The following is a 10,429-nucleotide window of genomic DNA, read 5'->3' as shown; positions in this document are numbered from 1 at the left end:
CCCCTGAGCTATGGGCCCCACACACAGCCCCGGGCCCCCGCCATGGCCCCGCTCTCACCATACACGCCGCTCCCGGCGGGCTCTTCGCGGTTTGCGCACAACACCCGGCAGTGACTCTGCAGCCTGACTCCGGGATGACGTCACCCGCCCACAACCATAGAAACAAAGCACAACACGGGCTAGAGCGGCTCCATAATGCGGGCAGGGCACGTGACCAGCTTGCGTTCCACGCTCTGTCATTGGCTGGAACGCATTGTGTGGCCGCCATATTTGTTTTTTTCTATCTGCACCAATATAGAGAAATTGTAACACACATTACAGACAATCCCAAAACTTTCCAATCACAATAGGATGAATATAATAAACTAATACCTAGTGATCCTACCATGAAGATCCTAATTTAGCCAACACCTGTTATGGGTGACAACCCTGCCCCAATGACATTTTTACCAACTTTGTTATTTAAATGATAAATGGGGAGAATAAACATTGGGGGTCAGTGGTAACGTCTTACCTTATAATGAAGTCCCCCAAGTGAAGTGAACTGGTATGCCATGCTGCTGTTCCCCCTCCTTGTCCTTCTGCTGTTGGACCGAGCAACGTTGGTCTGGAAGGAAATCAATCCATGGTTAGCGGGACGAATACCAGAACAATGGTGCCCAGCAAGGGGAGGGAGGAGGGAGGAAGTGGAAAATTATGTTGGCCATTGGGGGTCACAGAAAAACAACAGTGGCCATCAGGATTGAACAAGAGTTGCCCATTAGGGTTACACTAGTGTCTAGTTGGGAGTGTAGAAGAATAAGTGGAGGCTTAGGGGAGAACAATGGAGCCCAATGGGGGGGTAAATATTGTCATCCATTAGAAAACAACCTGCTTTGTGTTTGTCCCCCGAGTTCACCAGCCAGCACAAGAGAAGTAGTGATCAGCCAGGTATAAAAAGGAATATATAATAAAAACCTATTGTGCATCTTTTTATATGCCAACCACTTCTACTCCTCAATGATTAACTTATGCTATGTATGCTAGGTAAAGCGTTTCTTGGAACACTTCTTTGTAACTACTTAGCTACACATGTTCGGGTGGGGGGTTCCAGTGTTGGCTTTATGGCCACTTTTCACCAACAAGTTCATGTGTCAATGCCTTTTGTGCTATTTGTGCCTACTGATTTCCAATATGTCCCCAACGTATGCTCACACACCAAAAACAATGGCCAACTTCTTCTTTGTCCAGCACAGATGAATATAATAATATTTTATTATAAAAGCAAATATATATATATAATATATATATAAATTATAATTTAATAATAATAATATAAAAAAAATTTATTAGCAAAATAAATAATCTAGCACAGAGCATGCACGTGCAGAATTTTGCAAACCCCTGAAGTATGGGATATTTACATGGGTAAAATGGCAGCATAACAAATCAGGGATGTGGTCATTACAAATAAAAAGAGCAGTTAAATTGTGACAACATCCATATTTGCCACATATGATGCTTGGAATGGTCTTATAGCTGTATAATAAAAAAAATATAGGAGCATGCCCTATGGAAACTTCTTTATTGCTCCCAATATTGGCCATGACCCATTAGGACACTGTTAAATAGTGCCTGAGCCTACTTACAGCATACTCTGCACATGTACCTACAAGTGATTGTACCCATTAAATACATGCTAATGTGCAAATGCTTTTCTCTACATAGAATATAGTCAGAGGGCTTTTTGTAAGAAAGTAGTTTAATACAGAACTGCTAAGTAAACATTTACCTAGGGCAGGTACAAAGAGCACAGAGGTTAGGGGCATGCAACATGTGAAGTGCAGGGGTCAGAAGTATGTAATGAGCAGAGTACACATAACATTGGGATCAGGGTAGTTAGGGTCAGTATGAAATACAGCCAGTAATTGGTGGTCAGAGCCAGCAAATAATTACTTCCCACCTACCCCCAGAATAAATATGGTAATCCAACCATCATTAGTGAGTTTTAGTATGTTAAGTATGTTTATTAGTTTATGTCCCATGCTACTGCATCACTCTGCCTACTCTAAACAAAATAAACACAAAATTTTAGCAGAAAGGAAACTGGAGGAAAAAATATCTTAATCTGATTTTTATCATTGTATATGTCCCCATAGCAAAAATCTCTCCTTATTTCTAATCCAGCCGATGGTTGTCAGATCAAGAAGTCTCTGGTTGGGCACATAAAATCCCACAGAGGTTGTATCCCCTCCACCATAGCTGAACTGTATTTTTATGCAAAGAAAACAACTTGTTCTCACAACAGCAGAATATACTAAACGATAAACCTAGAAATAGTTGCTTTGGATTACTGTGTTGCCCAATGCTATTTATTGTGACCGATTAGATATGTGAAAATGTTAGGGTTGTATTGCCATATTATGGTCATATACATGGTACAATAACCCTGTAATAATATACCAGCTACTGACTATATTATACCACATGGGTCAAGAGACCACCCAAGACGATTTGAACTTGTAACAAAATTTCCTGCTAGCGGTGCACATGTTGGGATACATATTAAGGTGTTGGTGGATATCGGCACACTTTGATTTGTAATAAAGCTAAACTAAAGTTCTACTTTAAAAAAATTGATCAGACAGGTCATTTGCAGAAAAGGAAAAGAAATCCGAGATACCGAGATAGAGTATACACTTTAGTTTATGGACCTTACTGTGTATTTTGCTGTCAAGGTGCAGTGACAAAGTGTATGTGGTGTGTGTATATAACACACACACACACACACACACACACACACACACACACACACACATATACACATACACACAATATTAGGATGCTTTTAAGACTAAAAAACCTACAAAATTACGTGCAAGTCCATTAATACAATTTTGAAGATATAATATATATAAAGATATATATAAATAAGAACAATAAAAAAAAAGATGGCAAACATTTAAATGACAGAGTATTTTAATGCTAAACCTTGTGACATAACTTGGCTTTTTAGTATTAGCAACAATTTTTAGCAGTGGCTTTTCCACCAACGTGTGTGCATATCAGCATTGGGATGGTTCTGTAAGCCTAGTCTGACTTCCCGTTACACAAGGTGTCATGCCAAGAAGTCTTTACTGTCATGTCATATTTCTAAATCAGGAAGATGATCCCGTCACCTTGTTACCTGCAGTTGCCTAATGGAAAGATCAGAGTCTTGTGTTCTGCCTACCACAGCATAGTGCCAGCCAGACCCACCATCCTCAGCAGGGGTCCCAAGAACAACAGGGCTGGTACATGGGACTATGGAAGTGCAAGATATGGAGGAAATGGTGGTTTGGTGGGGGGGATACATTTAGACATGTCTAGCAACCACAATGCAATAGAGAAAGGGGCAAGTGTTCCAAGAGGTATATTTTAATAACAAGATACACACTGTTCAACTATCCAACTGTTCAGTAACCTGTGGAAAGTCCAAAGCGCAAAGCAAAACATTCAATGTCAGTTGCCTATACATACCTTCTCAGGGCTGAGGATGCTCTATTCTACCATATATGCCCGGTGCCTGGAATTTACAAAGATGTGAGAATACTGTCATTATACTTTCCCTGCTACCATATGACAGGACCAGAAGACATGCTCACTCATGTGACAGAGCCAGGTGCCTGGAGCTTAAACAAAGCCAAGAATGCTCTCCATGTGACAAAGCTAGATGTCTAGAGCTTACACAAGACTGGGACCTCTCTCCCTGCCCCTATATGACATAGCTGGGTGCCTGGAGCTTACACAGAGCCGAGGACACCTTGCTCACCCTTTGGAGCTTACACAGAGCCAAAAATGCTATCCTTGCCTCTAAGTGACCAAGCTGTGAATACCTAGAGTATACACAAAGCAAAAACAAAAAACAAAACACTTTCTCCCTGTACCCATGTGACATTTGTCTAGAGTTTACACAGGACACTCATATGATAGAGCCTGTATCTTAAATAGGCCGGACTCTTCTTAGCGCCATGTGATAGAGTCCGGTGCCTGGAGTGTCTTCTTATATGAAAGGACTGGGTGTCTAGAGCTTACACATGGCTAAGAAAGTTCTCCTTTCTTCCATGTGACAGGGCTAAGTGCCTGGAACTTACAAGGGGCTAAGGGCACTCCCCCAACCCCATATGACAGAGCCAGTTGTCTTGACCTTACAAAGCTACAAACTCTCTCCTGGCACCTATGTAACACTGCCGCTATGTGACAGAATAAGGAGCCTGTAGCTTAAACAGAGGTAAGGACTTTTCTCCACCCCTACGTGACAGGTTCAGGTGCCTGGAGCTTACACAGAGCTAAGGACTCTCTCCCTATGTGACAGAATAAGGAGCCTGGAGCTTACACAGAGCTAAGGACTCTCTCCCCGCCTCTACGTGACAGAATAAGGTGCCTGGAGCCTACATGGAGCGAGGGACTCTCTCCCTATGTGACAGAATCAGGAGCCTGGAGCTTACACAGAGCTAAGGACTCTCTCCCTGCCTCTACGTGACAGGTTCAGGGGCCTGGAGCCTACATGGAGCTAGGGACTCTCTCCCTGCCGCTGTGTGACAGAATAAGGAGCCTGTAGCTTACACAGAGGTAAGGACTTTTCCCCACCCCTACGTGACAGGTTCAGGTGCCTGGAGCTTACACAGAGCTAAGGACTCTCTCCCTATGTGACAGGTTCAGGTGCCTAGAGCTTACACAGAATTAGGGACTCTCCCTGCCACTACGTGACAGAACAAGGAGCCTAGAGCTTACACAAAGCTAAGGACACTCTCCCTGCCTCTGTGTGACAGAATCAGGTGCCTGGAGCTTACACAGAGCTAAGGACTCTCTCCCTGTCCCTATGTGACAGAATCAGGAGCCTGGGAGCTTACTCAGAGCTAAAGACTCTCTCCCTGCCTCTACGTGACAGGTTCAGGTGCCTGGAGCCTACATGGAGCGAGGGACTCTCTCCCTGCCTCTATGTGACAGAATCAGGTGCCTGGAGCTTACACAGAGCTAAGGACTCTCTCCCTGCCGCTATGTGACAGAATAAGGAGCCTGTAGCTTACACAGAGGTAAGGACTTTTCCCCACCCCTACGTGACAGGTTCAGGTGCCTCAGGTGCCTGGAGCCTACACAGAGCTAAGGACTCTCTCCCTACGTGACAGGTTCAGGTGCCTGGAGCCTACACAGAGCTAAGGACTCTCTCCCTATGTGACAGGTTCAGGTGCCTGGAGCTTACACAGAGCTAAGGACTCTCTCCCTGCCTCTATGTGACAGATTTAGGAGCCTGGAGCCTCCAAGGAGCTAAGGACTCTCTCCCAACCCCTACATCACAGAATTAGGAGCCTGGAGCCTACACAGACCTAAGGACTCTCTCCTTGCCTCTATGTTTAGGAATCAGGAGCCTGGAGCTTACACAGAGCTAAGGAATCTCTCCCTATGTGACATAATCAGGAGCCTGGACCTTACGCAGAGTTATGGTATCTCTCTTTGCTCCTACGTGACAGAATCAGGAGCTTGGAGCTTACACAGAGCTAAGGAATCTCTCTCTATGTGACAGATTTAGGTACCTGGAGATTTTTCTCACCTCAGAAAAATCCACATACCAAGCATTTTTTTTTTTTTTACAAGGGAGAAAGGAAGATGTGCAAATGCTGATGTCAGTCAAGTAATTCTGTTGCTTTGCCCTTCCTTTTCAGGACAATGAAACTAGACCTAGAACTAGACCTAGAACTAGTTTTATAGACCATTCTTGCCTGCAAATATGACAAATTTGCAAAAAATAAGATTTTTTACCTGGGATCACTCTAAATGCATGTGGTGGAACACTGTGCCCCTAATCGAGTAAGATGGACAAGACGTCTTGTGTGTCTGCCCCCGTCTATTTCACACCTGTTGCATTTTTTAGACACGGTTCCAATTTTCCAGGCAGCCAATCAATTTGGCAGAGGATCCTGTATAGAGCACGCTGCCCTGATACAGCACATCCATTTTTCCATTAGGGATTAGCTTTTTTTTGCAGAACAATGCACCTGCGCACATGGCCAAGGGGGGATATGTTGAAAAAAAGTGTTATTTCAAAACTCTGGCTCTCTTCTTTCTGGGCAAAGCTAGGAACTTCTCAGCACTTTCAAGATAAAATCTACTACGCACGGGAGTTATTAAGTACCAAGTTTTTATTGTTGGTAGATCAATTTGACTTGGTCATTTTAAAATCAGCTCGCAAGCCAAAAAAGTGTGGGCACCCCTGCTCTACATGATTATAACACCGCTGTGAGTTTCTGGTGCAGCAACTGTTCTCAGCAGGCAGCAGTTCCCCAATCCATCTCCGTACACTTCACCTAAAGCAGGGGTGTCAAACCTAAGTACACAGTGGGCCAAAATTAAAAACTTAGACAATGTCACGGGCCAAACTTAAAGTTTATTGAAAAATTTGAGGAAGTTTTTACTTCTCAATAGATATAAACCTTTTCATATAGAAAGAAAGAGGTTTAGTTAAACATTCAATCTGGAACAAGCCTATAATGGAGAAATAGCACCGCTACTACAATTCCCTGGGTCCATAAAGAGGCCGCCGGTCTATAGATACGAATGATGCTGCCACTTCAATTCCTGGCATTACTTACATCTATAAAACAGTCCAATGCGGGGCCACACATAGCCAGAGAGCCCGCTGGTCTATAGACGCGAGTGATGCTGGGAATAGTAGCGGCGCTTTTTTCAATGCAGCAGCGGGCCAGCTGCAATTTATATTAAGAATTCCTTTGGGGGCCAAAAAACGTCCTTTTGGGGGCCAGAGTTTGACACTCCTGAGCTATAGCAAGCCCCCGCTCAGCCTGGGGAGACTGGTTGCGCTGTCCCAGCACTAGGTTGCCCTCAAGACTTACCGTGCAAGGGTTGGTGCCTGAGGAATGGCTGGCAGAGGACCAGGAGCCTGCAGATACTGCAGTACTAAGATTCCAACATATAAAAGACCACAATACAAAGCCAGGTCATTCACAGGTAATCCATCAACCAGACGAGATACAGGGCAAGAAAAAAGCAAAGTCAGGGGTCACAGGCAAAAGGTCAGTCCAGGCAGCATACAATCCAAGGGTCCGGAACAGTAAATCAGATAAATTCACACACCAGCAGCAAGTCAGCCCAGCCTAACGTTACAACAGCCCCAGCAGCCAATGACAGCGCAAGATGAGTAAGGACATAATCTGCCCCTAAAATCCCCCTCAGCTGTGCATGAGTGTGCGCCGAGGATGCTGATAAAGTACATATCAGGCTGCTAAAGGGAGGCAGGGGCTGCTGATATTTCTTAGTTCTCCTTGCAGCTGCAAGTGACATCGCTGGACAAAATAAACAGTGCTTGATCCTGCAATGGTGCACAACACGATATCTCTGGGCAGATAAGCATCTCCTAGCAATGGCCATTCAGCCTCACATTAAAGAAAGTACAAGGGGTGTCTATAGAAATATGCCATGAAGTCTCTTCTTACACATTTCAGGGATCAGCATACGCTTCCTCAGGCAAGATTACCTATTGAATACTAGTTAAACATAAAAAAAAAAAAACTCAAAATAACTATCATCAAAGTCTGTATTTTATGATGAAGTATACTTGTATACATTTAGAAATAATATATCTGCTTATATACTCAACAATGACCTCTGCAACCACAGTAAAGGTAATTCTTTTTGGACAGTATATTATCTGAAAAACAGATCAGGAAAGAAAATAGGGAAATATGGGAGTAAAAAGTGACAATACCAAATACAAAAAAGGACAATACAATGCAGGGTCAGGTGGTCATATTGGTCCCCCACTACTAGGCCTAACCACCATGCACCCTGAGCTAACAAAGTAGGGTGATGTAAATGTGAATCTACCACCTTGCTCACAGGGTTCTCAGAGTATTCCTCCTGAACACGTGTGCCAAGGCTAGCCACCAGGTAGTAAATGCCAAGAATTGCCACTGGACGATACATACTTTTCCTTCTGGTGTCCAGGGGGTCACTGGTGTTTTGGGTTTGGTTTACCATCACTGATAGCATTGTACTCATTAGCCATGAGGGGTGCCACACTTCATCTATGGTTTGGGAGATATCTATTTTACTTTTGACCATTTTTATTTTCTGTTTTTTCAGTACATTTCTGTTAAGCATTAAAGTAGAGGGACTGTTTATGTGTTCAGAGGTGAACAAATAGTCTTTTTTTTCTCAATTCTCCTTCTCTCGTGTCATATTTAACCAGAAGTTACAATCATTTGAATAGTATGGATGGTCATTCTTTTTCTTTAGCCCTTTAAGTGCCAAGTAGGGTAACATTGCGGCTTCCATTGCCACTTGGAATGTGTGCATATACCAAACCCTCTGATCTCCATGTGGCTTATAGCATTCTCCTTTTCAAAGTGGCAAACATTTTCTGGTGAACTATAAGGTGGAAATCAGGGTGACCATAGATTTATAAATATGGCGACCATCTTTTTATAGTCAAATTGGCGATCTCTTCATCTAATCCACACTTTGTAAATGTAGTGCACTTTTTTGCATAAATAACTGGTTAATATTTTGTTCATCGCTAGCCCCCAACCTAGTCTTTTTTTTTATGTGTTGTGGATTTCGCTCAATGTCTGCAGCTACCTTAAAGTTTGTATCTATTCATTGAGGGTTAAAGGATTGATGAACATACAGTACTTACCTGCCAAAGTGCCCTCCTCCAGCATTAGCTGAAATATCCCTCGGCCACTTTTACCTTCAAGATTTGAAGACATCTTTATTGACTGTGTGGGGACTACATTAGTCCCACAGATAGACATAGGAACTACTTCATCTTACAATCGAATCGTGCCAAACCAGTACACTACGCTGCGTGTAACTTCAGGGTGCAGGGATGTCACATTGCAGGAGCTCTCCGGAATGTGGCTGTTCAGTGGCCAGATTCTTTATGTACAGCGCTGTGTAATATGTTGGCACTATATAAGTCCTGTTCAATAATAATAATACCTAAGCTGGAGTGTAAATTAGGTGTGGGCATTACAATCCTTTTCTTTCTATACATGACTTTATCCACTAGATGGTACTATTAGAGCGATAGGGCAGTGAATATAGGAAAACTCTCAGCTGTTAATGGTTCAGATAATAAAAGCTGAAAAGCCACAATACCTAGAAATGAAAAAAAAAAACAACTTGATGTACCATGTACAGGAATTGCATATTCATATTTGTAATCATTTCACTTGGTCACGTGGTCATAAGAAAACCACTATATCCCGGTTGGTATAGGTGGAGGTCCCATAGAAGCAGTACTACAGACGGCTTATATATAGGATGCAGAAATAATTTGCCAAAAGCAAAAAAATTAAATGGTCTGGCTTTACTGGGTTGTATAGATCTGCATAATATTAATGTTGGTGATCAATTGGTTCAGCTGATGGTTTTTATAGTCAAGGCTCTCATCATGTAGATAAAACATTGCTGCTTGGCTTTGGCCATGAAAGAAAATATAAACGCAATAACAATGGCCATAGCCACACCAGGCACTAAAGTTGGGCTACAATAATCTTTTTTATGTAAATCAGCATTTTAAGGCATGTTTATATGTATATGAGGGAAGAAACATTTGCTTATCACATGTATAGTGGCTTATGACATTCTCCATTTCAAATGTGGGGAAGTGGTGAATATCCTGTTTACCCCTTTATGAATCTCCCCAAACCCAGTCTCTGGTTTGTATATCTCTCAATGTCTTCGGATACCTTAAAGTTTGGATATGAATAGTGATGAGAGTATTTGATTCACTTCTAGTCTTTCAGTGTTGTCCTCTTCAGGTGTTAATGATATGGAACAAGCACAGTGCTCTTAGAACCCAGTGTCCTTGTGATATATATATATATATATATATATATATATATATATTACAATTATACAGTCACACAGGTTCTGCAGTAGTGTTTTATTCATGGCAAGAGAAGAGGTCATTTTAAATAAAAAGTAATGCAATCCTTACAGGGGTCCATAATGCTCACGGAGAATGCTCACAGGGGTCCATGATGGATCCTGGTCAAGGCAGCCATTACAAGTGATAAAGACTTATATTTAACAGATGCATGCGATGATTTCCCAGGTTTTATTATTGATGGTACTATGAGGCAATTCTTATAAACCAATAAAAACAGTAAGCTCCAGAAAAGCAGCACATGTAAAATAACCACCAAATATGTGCTGGTTCCCTGTATTATTATTATTAAAAATAATAAACAGGATTTATATAGCGCCAACATATTATGCTGAACTGTACATTAAATAGGGGTTGCAAATGACAGACAGATACAGACAGTGACACAGGAGGAGAGGACCCTGCCCCGAAGAGCTTACAATCTAGTAGTACAAGTGGACACAATCCTCACTAAAACTTCAACCTGAACATTTCTGTATGCTACCAAAACTACATGAACTT

The 10,429-nt window shown here is 42.3% G+C and overlaps 2 protein-coding genes across 3 annotated transcripts in view; one reads left to right on the top strand and one right to left on the bottom strand.

Annotated features, from left to right (window-relative positions):
* Positions 1-534, bottom strand: part of OSER1 (oxidative stress responsive serine rich 1) — an 11,406-nt gene extending 10,872 nt beyond the window's left edge. Inside the window, exon 1 of one of the 2 annotated variants that reach the window (XM_072414533.1) lies at positions 515-534. The gene's annotated coding sequence lies outside the window, so the exon portion shown is untranslated. Of the gene's footprint in view, positions 1-58; positions 153-514 lie in introns of those variants that run through there. The other variant, XM_072414532.1, reaches the window with a different exon arrangement.
* The window catches only part of GDAP1L1 (ganglioside induced differentiation associated protein 1 like 1), a 46,207-nt gene that overhangs the window by 10,782 nt on the left and 24,996 nt on the right, over positions 1-10,429 (top strand). The gene's annotated exons all lie outside the window — the stretch shown is intronic.

This window comes from Pyxicephalus adspersus, chromosome 6 (genome assembly GCF_032062135.1).
Source record: "Pyxicephalus adspersus chromosome 6, UCB_Pads_2.0, whole genome shotgun sequence".
Taxonomy (NCBI): domain Eukaryota; kingdom Metazoa; phylum Chordata; class Amphibia; order Anura; family Pyxicephalidae; genus Pyxicephalus; species Pyxicephalus adspersus.
Note: the sequence above shows the minus strand (reverse complement) of the source record. Positions and strands in the feature narration are given on the sequence as shown.